Source organism: Glycine soja, chromosome 1, assembly GCF_004193775.1.
Source record: "Glycine soja cultivar W05 chromosome 1, ASM419377v2, whole genome shotgun sequence".
NCBI lineage: Eukaryota > Viridiplantae > Streptophyta > Magnoliopsida > Fabales > Fabaceae > Glycine > Glycine soja.
The window spans coordinates 13,279,792-13,299,048 of NC_041002.1; the positions used below are offsets into that span (position 1 = coordinate 13,279,792).

Sequence of the window (19,257 nt, forward strand, 5' to 3'; positions counted from 1 at the left end):
TCTCCTCCATTGTTGTTTCTTCATTTTTCTCCATGTATCTTCTCGCATGTCTTGGGCTAAATGTTGTTAACATGATTCTTTAGAATTTCCACCGATTGATCTTGCTATAGAAGCTAGATTTCATTTTCTATGGTTCAAATTTCTTGTTCATGTTCTTGAACCATGAGTTGTGTTGAGTTTAGGTTCCTTTGAGTTTTGTCTTGCTATTTTTTGTGGCTGAACCCTAAACCATAAAATTCTTACAAAATAAAGTAGAATAAAACCTCAAAAATCTAGAGTGACTTGTTCACCAATTGTAGTTTTGTCATAAAACTCATGTCTAGTCATGAAACTTGTCACATAAGATTTCTTATGTTGTGCTGAATTTTATTTTTCTTGTTTCTTTCTCTAACTCATTTGTTCATGAGTGTATAAAACTCTTTTATCCTATTATTTGATTTGAGTCAAATCTTTCATGTTAATTGTAACATCCTAGAAATTTCTACCCGGAGTTTTTGGAAACGATGTATTTTGAATGATTATATATATATATATATATATATATATATATATATATATATATATATATATATAAGTTTTATTCAGTGTATATGCATATGTGTTCTTGGTAGAAGTAGGAGTAGTGGGGGCAAGATACGCGGGTTAGGCTAATTAAGGAAGAGAAATCCATAACTGGGAGGTTATGGGTTAATTCTTAATTAATTAGTTTAAAAATCATCGTTTTGTGTGCGACTTAGAATTTAACGAAACCAACCTCTGAACCACGCTCAGGGTTCTATTATGAGCGTTTTGATATATATATTGCTTACTTTCGAAAACTGGCCCCGACGGACGCAGAGAAACGCGAGAAACTGGAACCAGAGAAACGGCACACAAACCGAGGCAGGATTTTTAGCGTTTCAAAGGTTAGATTTTCCTCACTTTTGTGACTGAGTGTGGGTCACAGTCAAAAAGAGAAAGTGGGCCCTTCTTGCTCCACTCAAATGGAGACATGTGGCATTGCTTAAATAAAATAATAGAAAAAGAGAAAAACCCTTTTATTTAAAACCAAAAAGCTTTTCTCTCTCTTCACTCAGCCCCCACACTTTTTCAGACAGCTCTCTCTCTCCCTCACGTTGCCATTTTCTTCTTCTTCATTCTCCATTGAAGCTCCAAGCAAAGCTTCAACCTTTGGCCATCATTTCTGCCCCAAATCGCGAAAGGAGAGCATTTTCGGGGTCGTGAGGTGCATGGCTACGAGTGGGACTTCGAAAATTCAGGTTTGGGTGGACTTCTTTCTCCTTTGATTTTCGTGGGTATGGGGTTTTGGGAGATATGATGGGTAGTCTTGCTAGGTTTCTGCTGTATGATGATTATTTGTGAAGAAATTTGTTGAAAGTTTGTCGAGATTGCCATGTTTGGATGAGTTAAACATACCCATTCTGTTTTAGGGTTTTTATGATGATGCTTGTGATGTTCATGTGCTGAAATTGCTTATGGAAAACTGTTAGAGATGAAGGGTAGAGTTAACCTAGGGTTAGAAAGTGAGAATGTGGTGTTGTGAGTGGAAAAAGGGGGAGGCTTTGAGAGTTGGAAGGTTAAATCTGGATTCTGTGGTAAATGGAGGTTAAAGTGAGTTAATCTTAGCTTGAAATGCCATTTAGAACATGTGAGAAAGGTTAGGCTGTGCTGTGGCGTCCCCAAAATAATGACTGGTTTAATAGTAATGATTTAATTAACAAAAACCATGGTAAATTTTTTTTTTCTTTTTCTTTTTCATTTCTTTCTCTTTTCACCAAAACAAGGTTTCGAAGGAAAATCCTCACTATAGAGTCCTGAATGGCCAGTTCACAACTCTATTCGGAGTCATTTCTTTCTCACCGCTCATAATCTCTAAACTATTTTGCTTTTTCAAAAGAAAGAATGTACCAGCCATTACTTTAGCTCGTCACGTGAAAATAAAAGAATAAAATACGGTCGATAAACTATTTTACAAATAAAGTTGCTAACGCTTTCTTTTCAAATAACAAGATCGATCATAAATGCATTCATCATTTAAAGCTGTCCAAAATATGGGAGTTTTACAAAATATATAGTGTCATCCAGAGCAAAGGTGTCCATAGTGGTGGCTTCAACCACAAGTATACAATAATCAAATTCCTATACATCAAGTCTACCCATACAAAACAAAAGAGTAAACCTAACAGTCAATCCTAGATACACCCACCCTCAAAAATACACAAAACTAATCCAAGGAGCTGTCCACTCCACCGTGCGCTGAAGCGTCCGTGCAGGTTCATCTGGATGCACCAAAGAAGTAGCCGTGAATCGAATGGTGCCCCGAAATCGGCACCTCGTGTTGCCTTCGAGGGTCTCCCAAGCTCCCTCTAGGCACTCCATCTCTACTCGATCACGGATTAGCTGCGCCGCCATCACGATATACAAGAAAGAAAAGAAAGGGGTAGACTCTTTCACAAGAATCTAACTGCACTGCACACCATTTGTCTCATAACCACTACATGCAAGTAAAAGGGGTATTTTAAGGCTTTCCATCTCTGGTAATCGATTACACAGCCTTGGTAATCGATTACCAGAGGCTAAACTTGAATTACACAGCCTCAGGACATGAAATATGCAAAAATGCACTGTGTAATCGATTACACATACCTGGTAATCGATTACCAGTGACCCATCCCTCTGTGTAATCGATTACACAAACTGGTAATCGATTACCAGAGGCCTTCACAATGTTCCAGTTCCCTTTTTAAGCCTGGTAATCGATTACACCCCTTGGTAATCGATTACCAGAGGCTTCCCTAGCTTCCTGACCTCGTTTTCAAGCCTGGTAATCGATTACACCCCGTGGTAATCGATTACCAGAGACCATCTTAGCCTCCTGTCTTCATTTTTAAGCCTTGTAATCGATTACCCACCCTTGGTAATCGATTACCAGAGGCCATAATCCACATATCACACAAAATTCACAGCTGGCCAGCCACCACAAGCCTCCTTGCTTTGTGGTCTTTGTTCCTTTTATCTGTTGACTGCCAGGAGCTCGCCTGTTTAGGTACATCACAGGTTCTCACTGACCGACTATGCACGGGTTGGGTCGGGATTGGTCAAGCTTGGTTTTGGGCAATAGCACCCCACCTGACGTCCCCAAGGTCTCCTGACCCCCGCGACATATCTCCAGGTACCACTCTGTGGTCAACAATAAAAGCAGGAAGTTTCACCCTTCAACACTTCCTCATCTCAAGCTTGTAGGATTATGGGGTACCCATCACATGTGGTACTAGGTGGCGGTCGAGCGATGGTGCACAACAAGTTTTCCACATCCACAATGCGCGCATAAACCCACCATCCCTTGTTGCTCACCTCCAACTGAGCTCACATACTCCCACGTAGCCCATATCCTCGTTTCTCTCAACACCGGGTCCCCATCAATCCTCCCAAGCTTCCACAACATCCAAGCAAAACAACATTCAAACAGCACAAGCTATCACAGCCAAGCAAAACAGAGTAAAGGCAGAAAACTTTGCCAAAACACCAACCAAAACACAGCTTTTCTCACTTAAAGACCCCAGTAACAATTCCTTCGTTCCGGTTCATTAACCGTTGGATCGACTTGAAAATTTTACTGGAAGTCTTTAGTACATAAGCCTACATTTTGACCGTTGGGATCTACTAGCAAACATCCAGAACTCATTCTGCACGGCTCTTTCCACAGCCAACCGCCCACAAGCATTTTTTCTGCACAAGCCAAAATCCTGCTGCACCTATTTTGACAGCAAAATTCTGCATAAGTGCAGATTTCGAAAATCCCACTTTCCCTCATCCAATCTTGCCCAAATCAATTCCTACAAGTCCCAAATCATGTATCAATCATGTCTAAATCAAAGTCAAGCTTCAAACCACAGCAACACAAAATCTAGGTGTCCAAAACCCCTCATTTTAATGGATTTTCAAGGTTTGAAAAGTGAAATTGAGAATGAGGTTAATTTGGAGCAAACTCTCACCTCACACAAGTCTATAACATCAATCTAAACTTGCTCAAACTGGATTTACACCTAAATTTCCACCGAATCAAAATTTGACTCCTCAACACCCAATTTTGCCCTAGAAATGGCTCTTGGTTCACTTTGGTCATTTGTTTTTCTCTCTAGCACAGTCCAAGCTTTCTCATAAGTCCTAAATGGCATTTCAAGCTAAGATTAACTCACTTTAACCTCCATTTACCACAGAATCCAGATTTAACCTTCCAACTCTCAAAGCCTCACTCTTTTTCCATTCACAACACCACATTCTCACTTTCTAACCCCAAGTTAACTCTACCCTTCATCTCTAACAGTTTCCATAAGCAATTTCAGCACATGAACATCACAAGCATCATCATAAAAACCCTAAAACAGAATGGGTATGTTTAACTCATCCAAACATGGCAATTTCAACATGCTTTCAACAAGTGTCTTCACAAATAATCATCACACAGCAGAAACCTAGCAAGACTACCCATCATATCTCCCAAAACCCCATACCCACGAAATTTAAGAGAGAAAGAAGTCCACCCAAACCTGAATTTTCGAAGTCCCACTCGTAGCCACGCACTTCACGACCTCGAAAATGCCCTCCTTTCGCGATTTGGAGCAGAAATGAGCACCAAAGGTTGGAGCTTTGTTGGGGTTTCAATGGAGAATGGCAACGTGAGGGAGAGAGAGAGCTGTCTGAAATTTTCTGTTTTGCTGAGTGAGGAGAGAGAAAAGCTTTTTGGTCTTAAATAAAAAGGGTTTTCCCTTTTTCCATTATTTTATTCAAGCTCTGCCACATGTCCCTATTTGAGTGGAGCCAAAAGGGCCCACTTTCCCTTTTTACCGTGACCCACACTCAGCCACAAAAGTGAGAAAAATCTGACCTTTGAAACGCTAAAATCCTGCCTCGGTTTGCGTGTCGTTTCTCTGATTCCAGTTTCTCGCGTTTCTCTGCGTCCGTCGGGGCCAGTTTTCGAAAGTAATCAATATATATATCAAAACGCTCAGAATAAAACCCCGAGCGTGGTTCAGAGGTTGGTTTCGTTAAATTTTAAGTTGCACGCAAAACAATGATTTTTAGACTAATTAATTAAGAATCAACCCGTAACTTCCCAGTTATGGAGTTATCTTCCTTAATTAGCCTAACCCGCGTATCTTGCCCCCGCTATTCCTACTCTAACCAAGAACATATATGCATATACACTGAATAATACTTATATATATAATCATTCAAAATACATCGTTTCCAAAAATTCCGGGTAGAAATTTCTAGGATGTTACATGTGCTAAAGAGAAAAACAAATGACCAAAGTGAACAAAGAGCCATTTCTAGGGCAAATTTGGGTGTTGAAGAGTCAAATTTTGATTCGGTGGAATTGTAGGTGTAAATTCAGTTTGAGCAAGTTTAGATTGATGTTATGGACTTGTGTGAGGTGAGAGTTTGCTTCAAATTTACCTCATTCTAAATTTCACTTTTCAAACCTAGAAAACCCATTGAATTGAGGGGTGTTGGACACCTAGATTCTGTGTTGCTGTGCTGTAAAGCTTGATTTTGGGTTAGACATGATTGATACATGATTTGGGACTTGTAGGAATTGATTTGGGCAAGATTGGATGAGAGGAAGTGTGATTTTCGAAATCTGCACTTATGCAGAATTTTGCTGTCAAAATAAGTGCTGCAGGATTTTGGCTTTGTGCAGAAAAATGCTTATGTGTGGTTGGCTGTGGAAAGCCTAGTGCAGAATGCGTTCTGGATGTTTGCCAGTAGATCCCAACGGTCACAATGTAGGCTTATGTACTATAGACTTCCAGTAAAATTTTGGAGTCGATCCAACGGTTAACGAATTGGATCGAAGGAATTGTTACTGGGGTCTTTAAGTGAGAAAAGCTGTGATTTTGGTTGGTGTGTTGAGCAGAGTTTTCTGCCTTTGCCCTGTTTTGCTTGGCTGTGATAGCTTGTGCTGTTTGAATGTTGTTTTGCTTGGATGTTGTGGAAGCTTGGGAGGATTGATGGGGACCCGGTGTTGAGAGAAACGAGGATATGGGCTACGTGGGAGTACGTGAGCTCAGATGGAGGTGGGCAATAGGGGATGGTGGGTTTATGCGCGCATTGTGGATGTGGAAAACTTGTTGTGCACCATCGCCCGACCGCCACCTAGTACCACATGTGATGGGTACCCCATAATCCTACAAGCTTGAGATGAGGAAGTGTTGAAGGGTGAAACTTCCTGCTTTTATTGTTGACCACAGAGTGGTACCTGGAGATATGTCGCGGGGGTCAGGAGACCTTGGGGACGTCAGGTGGGGTGCTATTGCCCAAAACCAAGCTTGACCAATCCCGACCCAACCCGGGCATAGTCGGTCAGTGAGAACCTGTGATGTACCTAAGCAGGCGAGCTCCTGACAGTCAACAGATAAAAGGAATAAAGACCACAAAGCAAGGAGGCTTGTGGTGGCTGGCCAGCTGTGAATTTTGTGTGATATGTGGATTATGGCCTCTGGTAATCGATTACCAAGGGTGGGTAATCGATTACAAGGCTTAAAAAAGAAGACAGGAGGTTGAGATGGTCTCTGGTAATCGATTACCAAGGGGGTGTAATCGATTACCAGGCTTGAAAACGAAGTCAGGAAATTAAGGGAGCCTCTGGTAATCGATTACCAGCCTGTGTAATCGATTACACAGAGGGATGGGTCACTGGTAATCGATTACCAGGTATGTGTAATCGATTACACAGTGCATTTTTGCATATTCCATGTTCTGAGGCTATGTAATTCGAGTTTAGCCTCTGGTAATCGATTACCAAGTCTGTGTAATCGATTACCAGAGATGAAAAGCCTTAAGATACCCCTTTTAATTGCATGTAGTGTTTATGAGACACATTGTGCAGCGGCATAGTTAGAGTCTCGTGAAAGAGTCTACCCCTTTCTTTTCTTTCTTGTAGATCGTGATGGCGGCGCAGCTAATCCATGATCGAGTAGAGATGGAGTGCCTAGAGGGAGCCTGGGAGACCCTCGAAGGCAACACGAGGTGCCGATTTCGGGGCACCATTCGATTCACGACTACTTCTTTGGTGCATCCAGATGAACCTGCACGGACGCTTCAGCGCACGGTGGAGTGGACAACTTTTTTGGATTAGTTTTATATATTTTTTAGGGTGGGTGTATCTAAGACTGACTGTTAGGTTTACTCTTTTGTTTTTGTATGGGTAGACCTGATGTATAGGAATTTGATGATTGTATACATGTGGCTGAAGCCACCACTATGGACACCTTTGCTCTGGATGACACTGTATTTTGTAAAACTCCCATATTTTGAACAGCTTTAAATGATGAATGCATTTATGATCGATCTTGTTGTTTGAAAAGAAAGCATTAACAACTTTATTTGTAAAAGAGTTTATCGACCGTACTTTATTCTTTTATTTTCACGTGCCGACCTAAAGTAATGGCTGATACATTCTTTCTTTTGAAACAACAATTTAGTTTTAAAGATTATGAACGGTAAGAAAGAATTGACTCCGAATAGAGTTGTGAACTGGCCATTCAGGACTCTATAGTGAGGATTTTCCTTCTAAACCTTGTTTTGGTGAAAGGAGAAAGAAATGAAAAAGAAAAAGAAGAAAAAAAAATTTACCATGGTTTTTGTTAATTAAATCATTACTATTAAACCAATCATTATTTTGGGGACGCCACAATTGGTGGTATCAGAGCAAAAGTTGGATTCTAGTGAACCTGTTATGGTCTTGCTGTGTGAATGCTGTGTATCTCTGAAACTTGGGAGTAGGTTTCGGGGAGTGAAGTTAAGTCACACATTGTGTGTATTTTTGCCTTCTTGTCTTGAGCATGGATGTGTAAATGATTCATAGGATTGTGTGTGTATAAGTATGTATAAAGAGAAGGATGTTGTTATAACTATCATAGCCTGTGTGGTACACTCTCTCATTAGGATTTCTTGGGTACTAATAGTCTCCCTACAGGATAGGTATGGCAGGACGTGGTAGGGATCAGAACCGTGATGTCCTTGACCGCATCACAGCTGTGCTGGAAACTCTAGTGCAGGAACGTGATGTGGAGCCGGCGGAGTATCGGGGACTCATGGCTTTCCGTAAGAACCACCCGCCAAAGTTCAGTGGAGACTATGATCCGGAAGGTGCTAGGTTGTGGTTAGCTGAGACGGAGAAGATTTTCGAGGCAATGGGTTGCCTTGAGGAGCATAAGGTTCTTTATGCGACATTTATGCTCCAAGGGGAGGCCGAGAATTGGTGGAAGTTCGTGAAGCCTTCGTTTGTCGCACCTGGAGGCGTAATTCCTTGGAATGCCTTCAAGGACAAGTTCCTGGAGAATTACTTTCCGCGAGATCTCAGGAAGCGGAAGGCGTGGGAATTTCTGGACTTGAAGCAGGGAAACATGTCTGTTGGGGAGTACACGGCTAAGTTTAATGAGCTTCTGCAGTATTGGCCTCAATACCAAGATGCTCGGAATGAGGAAGATTTATGTGCTCAGTTTGAGAATGGGCTTCGGTTGGAGATCCAACAGGCGGTTAGTTATATGCAGATCACGAATTTTAATCAGTTGGTGACAAAGTGCAGAATTTTTGAAGATAAGATGAAGGAGAGGCAAGCTAGAGGAGTTGGAGGACCTCAGAGAAACCATCCTTTCAGAGGAAATGGTAACAAGAGGATGAAGCCGTATGCTAGCAACAAGGGGAAGCAACCTATGGCTACCTCCAACATGAGCCAGTCAAGGGGGACTGGGGTACAATGCTTTCAGTGTGGAGGGCCGCATATTAAGAGAAATTGCCCACAGCTCCAGCAGACACAGGAGAATCGTTGTTATGTGTATGGCAAGGTGGGCCATTATGCTCGAGAGTGTAGGGTGACCGGGAGACCGACGGTGACTGCCAATTCCAACACCGTCAATCGTGGACCCACTAATTCCACAAGGAGCGGTAATGTTAGCAACAACAACACTAGTGGTGGAAGACCAAAAGTACCCTCTCGGGTATTTGCTATGAGTGGTTCAGAAGCGGCTGCCTCCGACGATTTGATACGGGGTAAGTGTTTGATTACTGATAAACTACTAGATGTACTTTATGATTCAGGTGCCACGCATTCTTTCATATCTCATGCATGTGTGGAGAGGTTGGGGTTATGTGCGACGGAGTTGCCATATGATATGGTGGTGTCTACTCCGACGAGCGAGCCTGTAACCACCTCTCGGGTGTGTTTGAAGTGTCCCATAATTGTTGAGGGTCAATCTTTTATGGCGGATTTGATATGCCTACCTTTAGCTCATCTAGATGTGATCTTGGGGATGGATTGGTTATCTACTAACCATATCTTTCTAGACTGTAAGGAGAAGATGCTAGTGTTTGGTGGAGAGGTAGTTCCAAGTGAACCATTGAAAGAGGATGCAGCCAACGAAGGAACGGAGGATGTTCGAACTTACATGGTGTTGTTCTCTATGTATGTGGAAGAGGACGTTGAAGTTAATAGTATACCGGTGGTGTCGGAATTCCCGGAAGTTTTTCCTGACGACATTTGTGAATTGCCACCTGAGAGAGAAGTGGAATTCATTATTGACTTGGTGCCTGGGGCAAATCCAGTGTCGATCGCGCCTTATAGGATGTCTCCGGTAGAACTAGCAGAGGTGAAGGCACAAGTGCAGGACCTTTTGAGCAAACAATTTGTTCGTCCAAGCGCATCACCGTGGGGAGCGCCGGTCTTGTTGGTTAAAAAGAAGGATGGAAGTATGAGGATGTGTGTAGACTACCGGCAGTTAAACAAGGTCACTATCAAGAACAAATATCCTCTACCAAGGATAGATGATTTGATTGACCAATTGAGGGGAGCAACAGTATTTTCAAAGATCGATTTGCGATCGGGGTATCATCAAATTCAAGTTAAGAAGGAAGATATCCCAAAGACTGCGTTTCGGACTCGGTATGGGCACTACGAGTATTTAGTCATGCCATTTGGAGTGACTAATGCTCCGGCTATTTTCATGGATTATATGAACCGTATATTTCATGATTACTTGGATCAGTTTGTGGTTGTGTTTATTGATGATATCCTAGTGTATTCAAGGAATAAGGAGGAGCATGAGAAGCACTTGAGGATTGTGTTGCATATCCTGAGAGATAGGAAGTTGTTCGCCAAATTGTCGAAATGTGACTTTTGGTTGGAGAAAGTGCAGTTCTTAGGGCACGTGATTTCTAAAGACGGGGTTGCGGTAGATCCGAACAAGGTGGAGTCGGTTATGGAGTGGCAACAACCGACAACTCCAACGGAGGTTCGAAGCTTCTTGGGGTTGGTTGGCTATTATAGAAAATTCATTGAGGGATTTTCTAAATTGGCATTGCCCCTAACTAAGTTGACTCGTAAGAATGAGAAGTTTGTTTGGAATGAGAAGTGTGATCAAAGTTTCCAAGAGTTGAAGAGGCGGTTGACGACAGCTCCAGTTTTAATTTTGCCCGACCCTAAGAGGACATTTGAAGTGTATTGTGATGCAAGCGGGCAAGGCTTGGGGTGTGTGTTGATGCAAGAGGGAAGAGTAGTGGCTTATGCTTCACGTCAATTACGTCCTCATGAAGTTAACTACCCGACCCATGACTTGGAACTAGCAGCGGTGGTCTTCGCCTTAAAGATTTGGAGGCATTATTTGTACGATACTCGTTTTGAAGTTTTCAGTGATCACAAGAGTCTCAAATACTTGTTCGATCAGAAGGAACTCAATATGAGACAACGAAGATGGATGGAGTTCCTCAAGGACTATGATTTTGGACTTTCCTACCATCCAGGAAAGGCTAATGTAGTAGCCGATGCGCTAAGCCGGAAATCCTTACATGTTGCGACTATGATGAGTTTGGAGCAGAGGTTGATAGAGGAGTTCCGAGATTTGAATCTAGCAATCGAGATACGACCAAAGAGCTTATTTGTAGGAGCGTTGCAGATTACCAATGAATTCGTAGATCACATACGCGAGGCTCAAGAGAATGACCCGTTTTTGCAAGGCAAGGTGTTAGATGTAATGGGGGATAAGGGTGTGGAGTTTGAGAAGGACACAACCGGGTTAATTAGGTTCAAGGGGAGGATATGTGTGCCATCTTTAGATGATTTGAAAGTTAAGATCTTGGAAGAAGCGCATAAAAGTCGTCTTAGTTTCCACCCAGGGATGACTAAGATGTACCAAGATTTGAAGAGAAGCTTTTGGTGGCATGGTATGAAGAAAGATGTAGCTGAATATGTAGCAAGGTGTTTGACATGTCAAAAGGCTAAGGTTGAGCACCAGCGACCATCAGGAGAATTGAAGCCATTGGAAATTCCGGAATGGAAATGGGAGAGCATATCTATGGATTTTGTATCTAGTTTACCCAAGACTAGTCGTGGACATGATGCTGTGTGGGTCATAGTAGATCGACTCACCAAATCTGCTCATTTTATCCCAGTGAATATGAAGTATAGAATGGAGTTGCATGGAATTCCTTCTAGTATTGTATCTGACAGGGATCCGAGGTTCACTTCACGATTTTGGACGAGTCTACATGAGGCCTTGGGGAAAAAGCTAAAGCTTAGTTTAGCTTATCATCCTCAAACGGATGGTCAGACTGAACGAACCATTCAGACTCTAGAGGATCTACTTCGGGCGTGTATTATAGAGCAACAAGGTAGCTGGATGGATTGTTTGCCATTGATTGAGTTTACTTACAACAATAGTTACCAAGCCAGCATTGGTATGGCTTCTTTTGAAGCTTTATATGGACGAAAGTGCAAAACTCCTATTTGTCGGTATGATGATGGAGAAGCAGTACTTCTTGGACCTGAAATGCTACAACAGATTAACGAACAAGTGAAGTTGATTCGAGAGAAGATAAAAGCATCTCAGGATAGGCAGAAGAGCTATTACGATAGAAGGAGGAAACCACTAGATTTTCAGGAAGGAGAACATGTGTTTTTGAAGGTTTCTCCCGTAACCGGGGTCGGAAGAGCTCTCAAGGCTAGGAAGTTGACACCCAAGTATCTAGGTCCGTATCAGATTTTGAAGAAGATTGGGCCTGTAGCTTATCATATCGCCTTACCTCCGAGTTTATCGAATTTGCATCCTGTGTTTCATGTCTCTCAACTGAGACGGTACAACCCAGATCCATCACATATACTTGCAGTGGACGAGGTACAGGTGAAGGATAACCTCACATACAAAGCACTATCTCAGAAGATCACTGACTGAAGAATGAAGTCTTTCAGAGGAAAAGAGATCGCGTTGGTAAAGGTGCAGTGGGGAAACGATGAGGGTGATTCTACATGGGAGTTGGAGGATAGGATGAGAGAATTGTACCCAAGCTTGTTCATCGAGTAGTTAATTTCGGGGACGAAATTCCTAAAAGGGTGGGAGTATTGTAACATCCTAGAAATTTCTACCCGGAGTTTTCGGAAACGATGTATTTTGAATGATTATATATATATATATATATATATATATATATATATATATATATAAGTTTTATTCAGTGTATATGCATATGTGTTCTTGGTAGAAGTAGGAGTAGTGGGGGCAAGATACGCGGGTTAGGCTAATTAAGGAAGAGAAATCCATAACTGGGAGGTTATGGGTTAATTCTTAATTAATTAGTTTAAAAATCATCGTTTTGCGTGCGACTTAGAATTTAACGAAACCAACCCCTGAACCACGCTCGGGGTTCTATTATGAGCGTTTTGATATATATATATTGCTTACTTTCGAAAACTGGCCCCGACGGACGCAGAGAAACGTGAGAAACTGGAACCAGAGAAACGGCACGCAAACCGAGGCAGGATTTTTAGCGTTTCAAAGGTCAGATTTTCCTCACTTTTGTGACTGAGTGTGGGTCACAGTCAAAAAGAGAAAGTGGGCCCTTCTTGCTCCACTCAAATGGAGACATGTGGCATTGCTTAAATAAAATAATAGAAAAAGAGAAAAACCCTTTTATTTACACAGCCCCCACACTTTTTCAGACAGCTCTCTCTCTCCCTCACGTTGCCATTTTCTTCTTCTTCATTCTCCATTGAAGCTCCAAGCAAAGCTTCAACCTTTGGCCATCATTTCTGCCCCAAATCGCGAAAGGAGAGCATTTTCGGGGTCGTGAGGTGCGTGGCTACGAGTGGGACTTCGAAAATTCAGGTTTGGGTGGACTTCTTTCTCCTTTGATTTTCGCGGGTATGGGGTTTTGGGAGATATGATGGGTAGTCTTGCTAGGTTTCTGCTGTATGATGATTATTTGTGAAGAAATTTGTTGAAAGTTTGTCGAGATTGCCATGTTTGGATGAGTTAAACATACCCATTCTGTTTTAGGGTTTTTATGATGATGCTTGTGATGTTCATGTGCTGAAATTGCTTATGGAAAACTGTTAGAGATGAAGGGTAGAGTTAACCTAGGGTTAGAAAGTGAGAATGTGGTGTTGTGAGTGGAAAAAGGGGGAGGCTTTGAGAGTTGGAAGGTTAAATCTGGATTCTGTGGTAAATGGAGGTTAAAGTGAGTTAATCTTAGCTTGAAATGCCATTTAGAACATGTGAGAAAGGTTAGGCTGTGCTAAAGAGAAAAACAAATGACCAAAGTGAACAAAGAGCCATTTCTAGGGAAAATTTGGGTGTTGAAGAGTCAAATTTTGATTCGGTGGAATTGTAGGTGTAAATTCAGTTTGAGCAAGTTTAGATTGATGTTATGGACTTGTGTGAGGTGAGAGTTTGCTTCAAATTTACCTCATTCTAAATTTCACTTTTCAAACCTAGAAAACCCATTGAATCGAGGGGTGTTGGACACCTAGATTCTGTGTGGCTGTGCTGTAAAGCTTGATTTTGGGTTAGACATGATTGATACATGATTTGGGACTTGTAGGAATTGATTCGGGCAAGATTGGATGAGAGGAAGTGTGATTTTCGAAATCTGCACTTATGCAGAATTTTGCTGTCAAAATAGGTGCAGCAGGATTTTGGCTTTGTGCAGAAAAATGCTTGTGTGTGGTTGGCTGTGGAAAGCCTAGTGCAGAATGAGTTCTGGATGTTTGCTAGTAGATCCCAACGGTCACAATGTAGGCTTATGTACTATAGACTTCCAGTAAAATTTTGGAGTCGATCCAACGGTTAACGAATTGTTATTGGGGTCTTTAAGTGAGAAAAGCTGTGATTTTGGTTGGTGTGTTGAGCAGAGTTTTCTGCCTTTGCCCTGTTTTGCTTGGCTGTGATAGCTTGTGCTGTTTGAATGTTGTTTTGCTTGGATGTTGTGGAAGCTTGGGAGGATTGATGGGGACCCGGTGTTGAGAGAAACGAGGATATGGGCTATGTGGGAGTACGTGAGCTCAGATGGAGGTGGGCAACAGGGGATGGTGGGTTTATGCGCGCATTGTGGATGTGGAAAACTTGTTGTGCACCATCGCCCGACCGCCACCTAGTACCACATGTGATGGGTACCCCATAATCCTACAAGCTTGAGATGAGGAAGTGTTGAAGGGTGAAACTTTTTGCTTTTATTGTTGACCACAGAGTGGTACCTGGAGATATGTCGCGGGGGTCAGGAGACCTTGGGGACGTCAAGTGGGGTGCTATTGCCCAAAACCAAGCTTGACCAATCCCGACCCAACCCGGGCATAGTCGGTCAGTGAGAACCTGTGATGTACCTAAGCAGGCGAGCTCCTGGCAGTCAACAGATAAAAGGAACAAACACCACAAAGCAAGGAGGCTTGTGGTGGCTGGCCAGCTGTGAATTTTGTGTGATATGTGGATTATGGCCTCTGGTAATCGATTACCAAGGGTGGGTAATCGATTACAAGGCTTAAAAATGAAGACAGGAGGCTGAGATGGTCTCTGGTAATCGATTACCAAGGGGGTGTAATCGATTACCAGGCTTGAAAACGAAGTTAGGAAATTAAGGGAGCCTTTGGTAATCGATTACCAGCCTGTGTAATCGATTACACAGAGGGATGGGTCACTGGTAATCGATTACCAGGTATGTGTAATCGATTACACAGTGCATTTTTGCATATTCCATGTTCTGAGGCTGTGTAATTCGAGTTTAGCCTCTGGTAATCGATTACCAAGTCTGTGTAATCGATTACCAGAGATGAAAAGCCTTAAGATACCCCTTTTAATTGCATGTAGTGTTTATGAGACGCATTGTGCAGCGGCATAGTTAGATTCTCGTGAAAGAGTCTACCCCTTTCTTTTCTTTCTTGTAGATTGTGATGGCGGCGCAGCTAATCCATGATCGAGTAAAGATGGAGTGCCTAGAGGGAGCTTGGGAGACCCTCGAAGGCAACACGAGGTGCCGATTTCGGGGCACCATTCGATTCACGGCTACTTCTTTGGTGCATCCAGATGAACCTGCACGGATGCTTCAGCGCACGGTGGAGTGGACAGCTTTTTTGGATTAGTTTTATATATTTTTGAGGGTGGGTGTATCTAAGACTGACTGTTAGGTTTACTCTTTTGTTTTTGTATGGGTAGACCTGATGTATAGGAATTTGATGATTGTATACATGTGGCTGAAGCCACCACTATGGACACCTTTGCTCTGGATGACACTGTATTTTGTAAAACTCCCATATTTTGAACAGCTTTAAATGATGAATGCATTTATGATCGATCTTGTTATTTGAAAAGAAAGCATTAACAACTTTATTTGTAAAAGAGTTTATCGACCGTATTTTATTCTTTTATTTTCACGTGACGACCTACAGTAATGGCTGGTACATTCTTCCTTTTGAAACAACAATTTAGTTTTAGAGATTATGAACGGTAAGAAAGAATTGACTCCGAATAGAGTTGTGAACTGGCCATTCAGGACTCTATAGTGAGGATTTTCCTTCTAAACCTTGTTTTGGTGAAAAGAGAAAGAAATGAAAAAGAAAAAGAAGAAAAAAAAATTTACCATGGTTTTTGTTAATTAAATCATTACTATTAAACCAATCATTATTTTGGGGACGCCACATTAATTAGTCCTTAACATGTTCATGCAAAATTCTTAGAGAGTCTTTGATTGTGAACCTTTTCTTGAACTTTTAGGTTTTCCCTATGAGTGTGCCTATTGTGAATTTGAGTTTTGGTGATTGAATTGCTGGATGAAATTTTGATCCTAAGTGAATATTGAACTACTAAAACTGTGGTAATCAAGCCTAGTGAGTTCAACATACATAGGAAGGTTGAATGTAAGCCCAAGGCAATCAATATTCCATGCTAAAAAAAACATTTCGAAGTCTGAAATCGCTGGTGCTAGCAGCTTGGACATGCAAACTTGTAAAAATTACTGAGAATTGGTTACTTATAATTTTGAGCTGCAATTTTTAGTGAATTTTTTATACATCTGGAAAAAAGTAATAAAAAAAAACCAAGTGATTTGGATAAAAGGAAAAAATACTAAAAATCACACAAGTTGGCAGAAAAATCAATATCCAGGAAAAAAAGTGAAAGGGAAGTGTGCTTGTTATTTTGGCTCAAAATTTATTCTATAATTGGTGCCTATGTTATACAATCTTAGTTCTTAAATTTCAATGAAAAATTACTGTGAAAACAAGTGCCAAAGCTAGAGGTTTGTTGAGTCTTTTTTTTTTTTTTTTTTACTTTTTTTACTCTACTCTAGAGCCATTATAAGTTTCTCTTTGAGTCCTAGCTTGCTTCTATGTCCTTTTCATTGCTTTAATTGTTGAATAATCCTTGAAAAATTGTCTTGTTAAAACTCCATTGATTTAGCTTTCATTTAATTTTTTTTGGTCTTTGGTTATTGCTTGTCTCTTTGTTTCCTTGTTTGTGGGTTGCCATATAGGAAATTGGAAGGAGGATTGGTGTTATCCCTTAAAGAATTTGAGTCAAGAAGAAAGGGGCCAACCACCTTAAGAGCTATTGGACTAAGAAGCACTCCAAATTGAGTGAATCACCAAAGAGAGACAACCACCAAATTTGAGGACCGTTTTGTAATTTTGTAATTTGCAATTTCCTTACCTTTATTGCTTTCAAGTTTTGTAACAAAATGGCCTTTCATTGGAAGTGTGTTGGGAGCCTCCAATAGGTTACCAAACTTCCATTTGTGTGTAATAATTTTAGGCAATTTTTCCTTAGGATAGTGAGTGTTTTGTTGGGAACCTTGAATGTGGTCATCCAAACAATCTTAGGATTCTCCTAGTTTACATTTCTTGCTTACTTTCATAGCTTATTTCCTTTACCTTCCATTGTCAAACCACCTAGATAGCTTTCCTTTTACCAATTAGTTTTTGACCTTATCTTTCACGCCTCTTTTAGTGCTTATTTTGGCTAGTTTCCACCATAGTTTCTTTTACCTTTTATTTTCAAACCTCCAACAAGAAAGAACCACAACTTAGGAACCAACATGAGTCATCATTCATCTAGTCTTAATGGCAAGGGTACTAGTCATAAAGACCCTTTATCTATAATCTTAGATGAGTTGAGTTCCCTCAAGTTATGGAAAGAAAAACAAGAGAGAAAAGAAAAAGGAAAAAAAGAGTGGAAAAAATAAGTCAAGATGAAAGAAAGAAAATAAGAGAGGAAGAAAGAAGAAAAATAATGAAAGAAATGAAAAGAGAAAAACATGCCTCCTATAGTAGTCATAACTCTTGCAAGAGCCTAAGTGAAGAACTTCGTGACTATTACGAAGAAAGGCATAGGTCACATCTTAGACCTCACTCCCATAGAAGAGAAAAGGAAAGAAAGCTTCAAGAGGCTAACATTAACCTCCCATACTTCCATGGGAAGGATAATGTAGAGGCTAACTTAGTTTGGGAAATAAGGGTAGAGCAATAACTTAAAAAGAAGTCTACGTCAAAATCTTATGGCTCTCACTCTTATCCAAAGAAAGACCAAGGTCAAGGCATCTTAGGGGTGACACCTTCTAAGCCCAAAGATGATAAGGGAAAGACAATAGAAAAGCAAGCCCCTAAGGCTAGTATGCAAGAGAAAACTAGCTCTATAAAGTGCTTTAAATGTCTTGGAAGAGGACACATTACTTCTCAATGCCCCACCACAAAAACCATGATTATGTGGGGCCAAGACATCTATAGTAGCCAAGATAAGGCTAATACTTCACCTTCCTCTAGTGAAAGTGAAGAAGCAAAAGGGGAAGAATCTAGTGAAGAAATCTACCCCTAAGAAGAAGGACAACCATTAGTGGTTAAAGAGAAGTGTAAGGAGGTAAGTGTTTCCTCCAAGAGGTTAGCTAAGAAGGAAACTCATTTTACAATAAAGACAAACATTAAAGAAACTTTCCCTCTTAGACAACCTCCACATTTTCTCTTTTCTAAAAAGACACTTGCTAGCATTGCCACACCTCTTGGGCTTGAGTTTATTCCTCAAGTAAAGAAGTTGTTGGATGAGGGTTTGGTTAGTAAGAGCTTAAATCCTTGTGCTTTGTTGGCGCCCAAAATAGGTATTATTAGGCACCAAGTCCCTAAAATAGGTGGTATGATGAATGTTTTGAGTGGTGCAACCCTCTTTTGTAAAATCACTCGTGCACCTAACATCTTCATGGTGTGTGTACATAGGGACCCATTAGGTAGGTTTGTTCTTATTTTTAGTTTCAATACAAACTTAGGTACTCATATGGGACAACTTAGGTTTGTCATACTTTTTGGTAGGAATAATCAATATGAAAATACAAAAAAATGTATGTTTTATTGCGTTACTTTTCTTAATTTTTCAAATAGTGATCAAGGGGTTCCCATGAACCCTAAGAGAATAAAGGTCATTCTTGAGTGGCCCACTCCACCAAGTATAAGAAAAATTTGGGGCTTCCATGACTTAAAAAACTTTTACAAAAGGTTTGTCCCATATTTTTCTATACTTGTACCACCACTCATTGAGTTGGTGAGGAACCATGTTCCTTCATGGGAAGATGCCCAGGAAATGGATTTTCAGACCTTACCTTACTTCAACATACCAAACACCACTAATACATATGTTTTTGTTCTTTTTACAGGTGTTGAGGAAAGGAGCCCAGAGTATGAAGAACCTCAAGATTTGAGGTCAAATCCTTTCGAAGGTGGAGGGAATGATGCAATCCTACCCCGCAAGGGCATTGGATAAAAGACTCCAAGTAGATTGAGCCAAAGATCCAAGGGAAGGCCCTAGGGTTCTCATGAGTCTTAGGGTAGATTTTGAGCCCATGGGCTAAGTATGAGCCCGCTTATCTTTGTAAATATTAGAATAGGTTTTTCCTTCGTTTGGGCCTTGTATTTTGGCCATTCTAGTAGTATAGGGTTTTAGCCTTGTATTTCGA

The 19,257-nt window shown here is 41.0% G+C and overlaps 1 pseudogene; it reads right to left on the minus strand.

Moving 5' to 3' along the window:
* LOC114409276 overlaps window positions 1-19,257 on the minus strand; it is a 48,302-nt pseudogene that overhangs the window by 9,896 nt on the left and 19,149 nt on the right.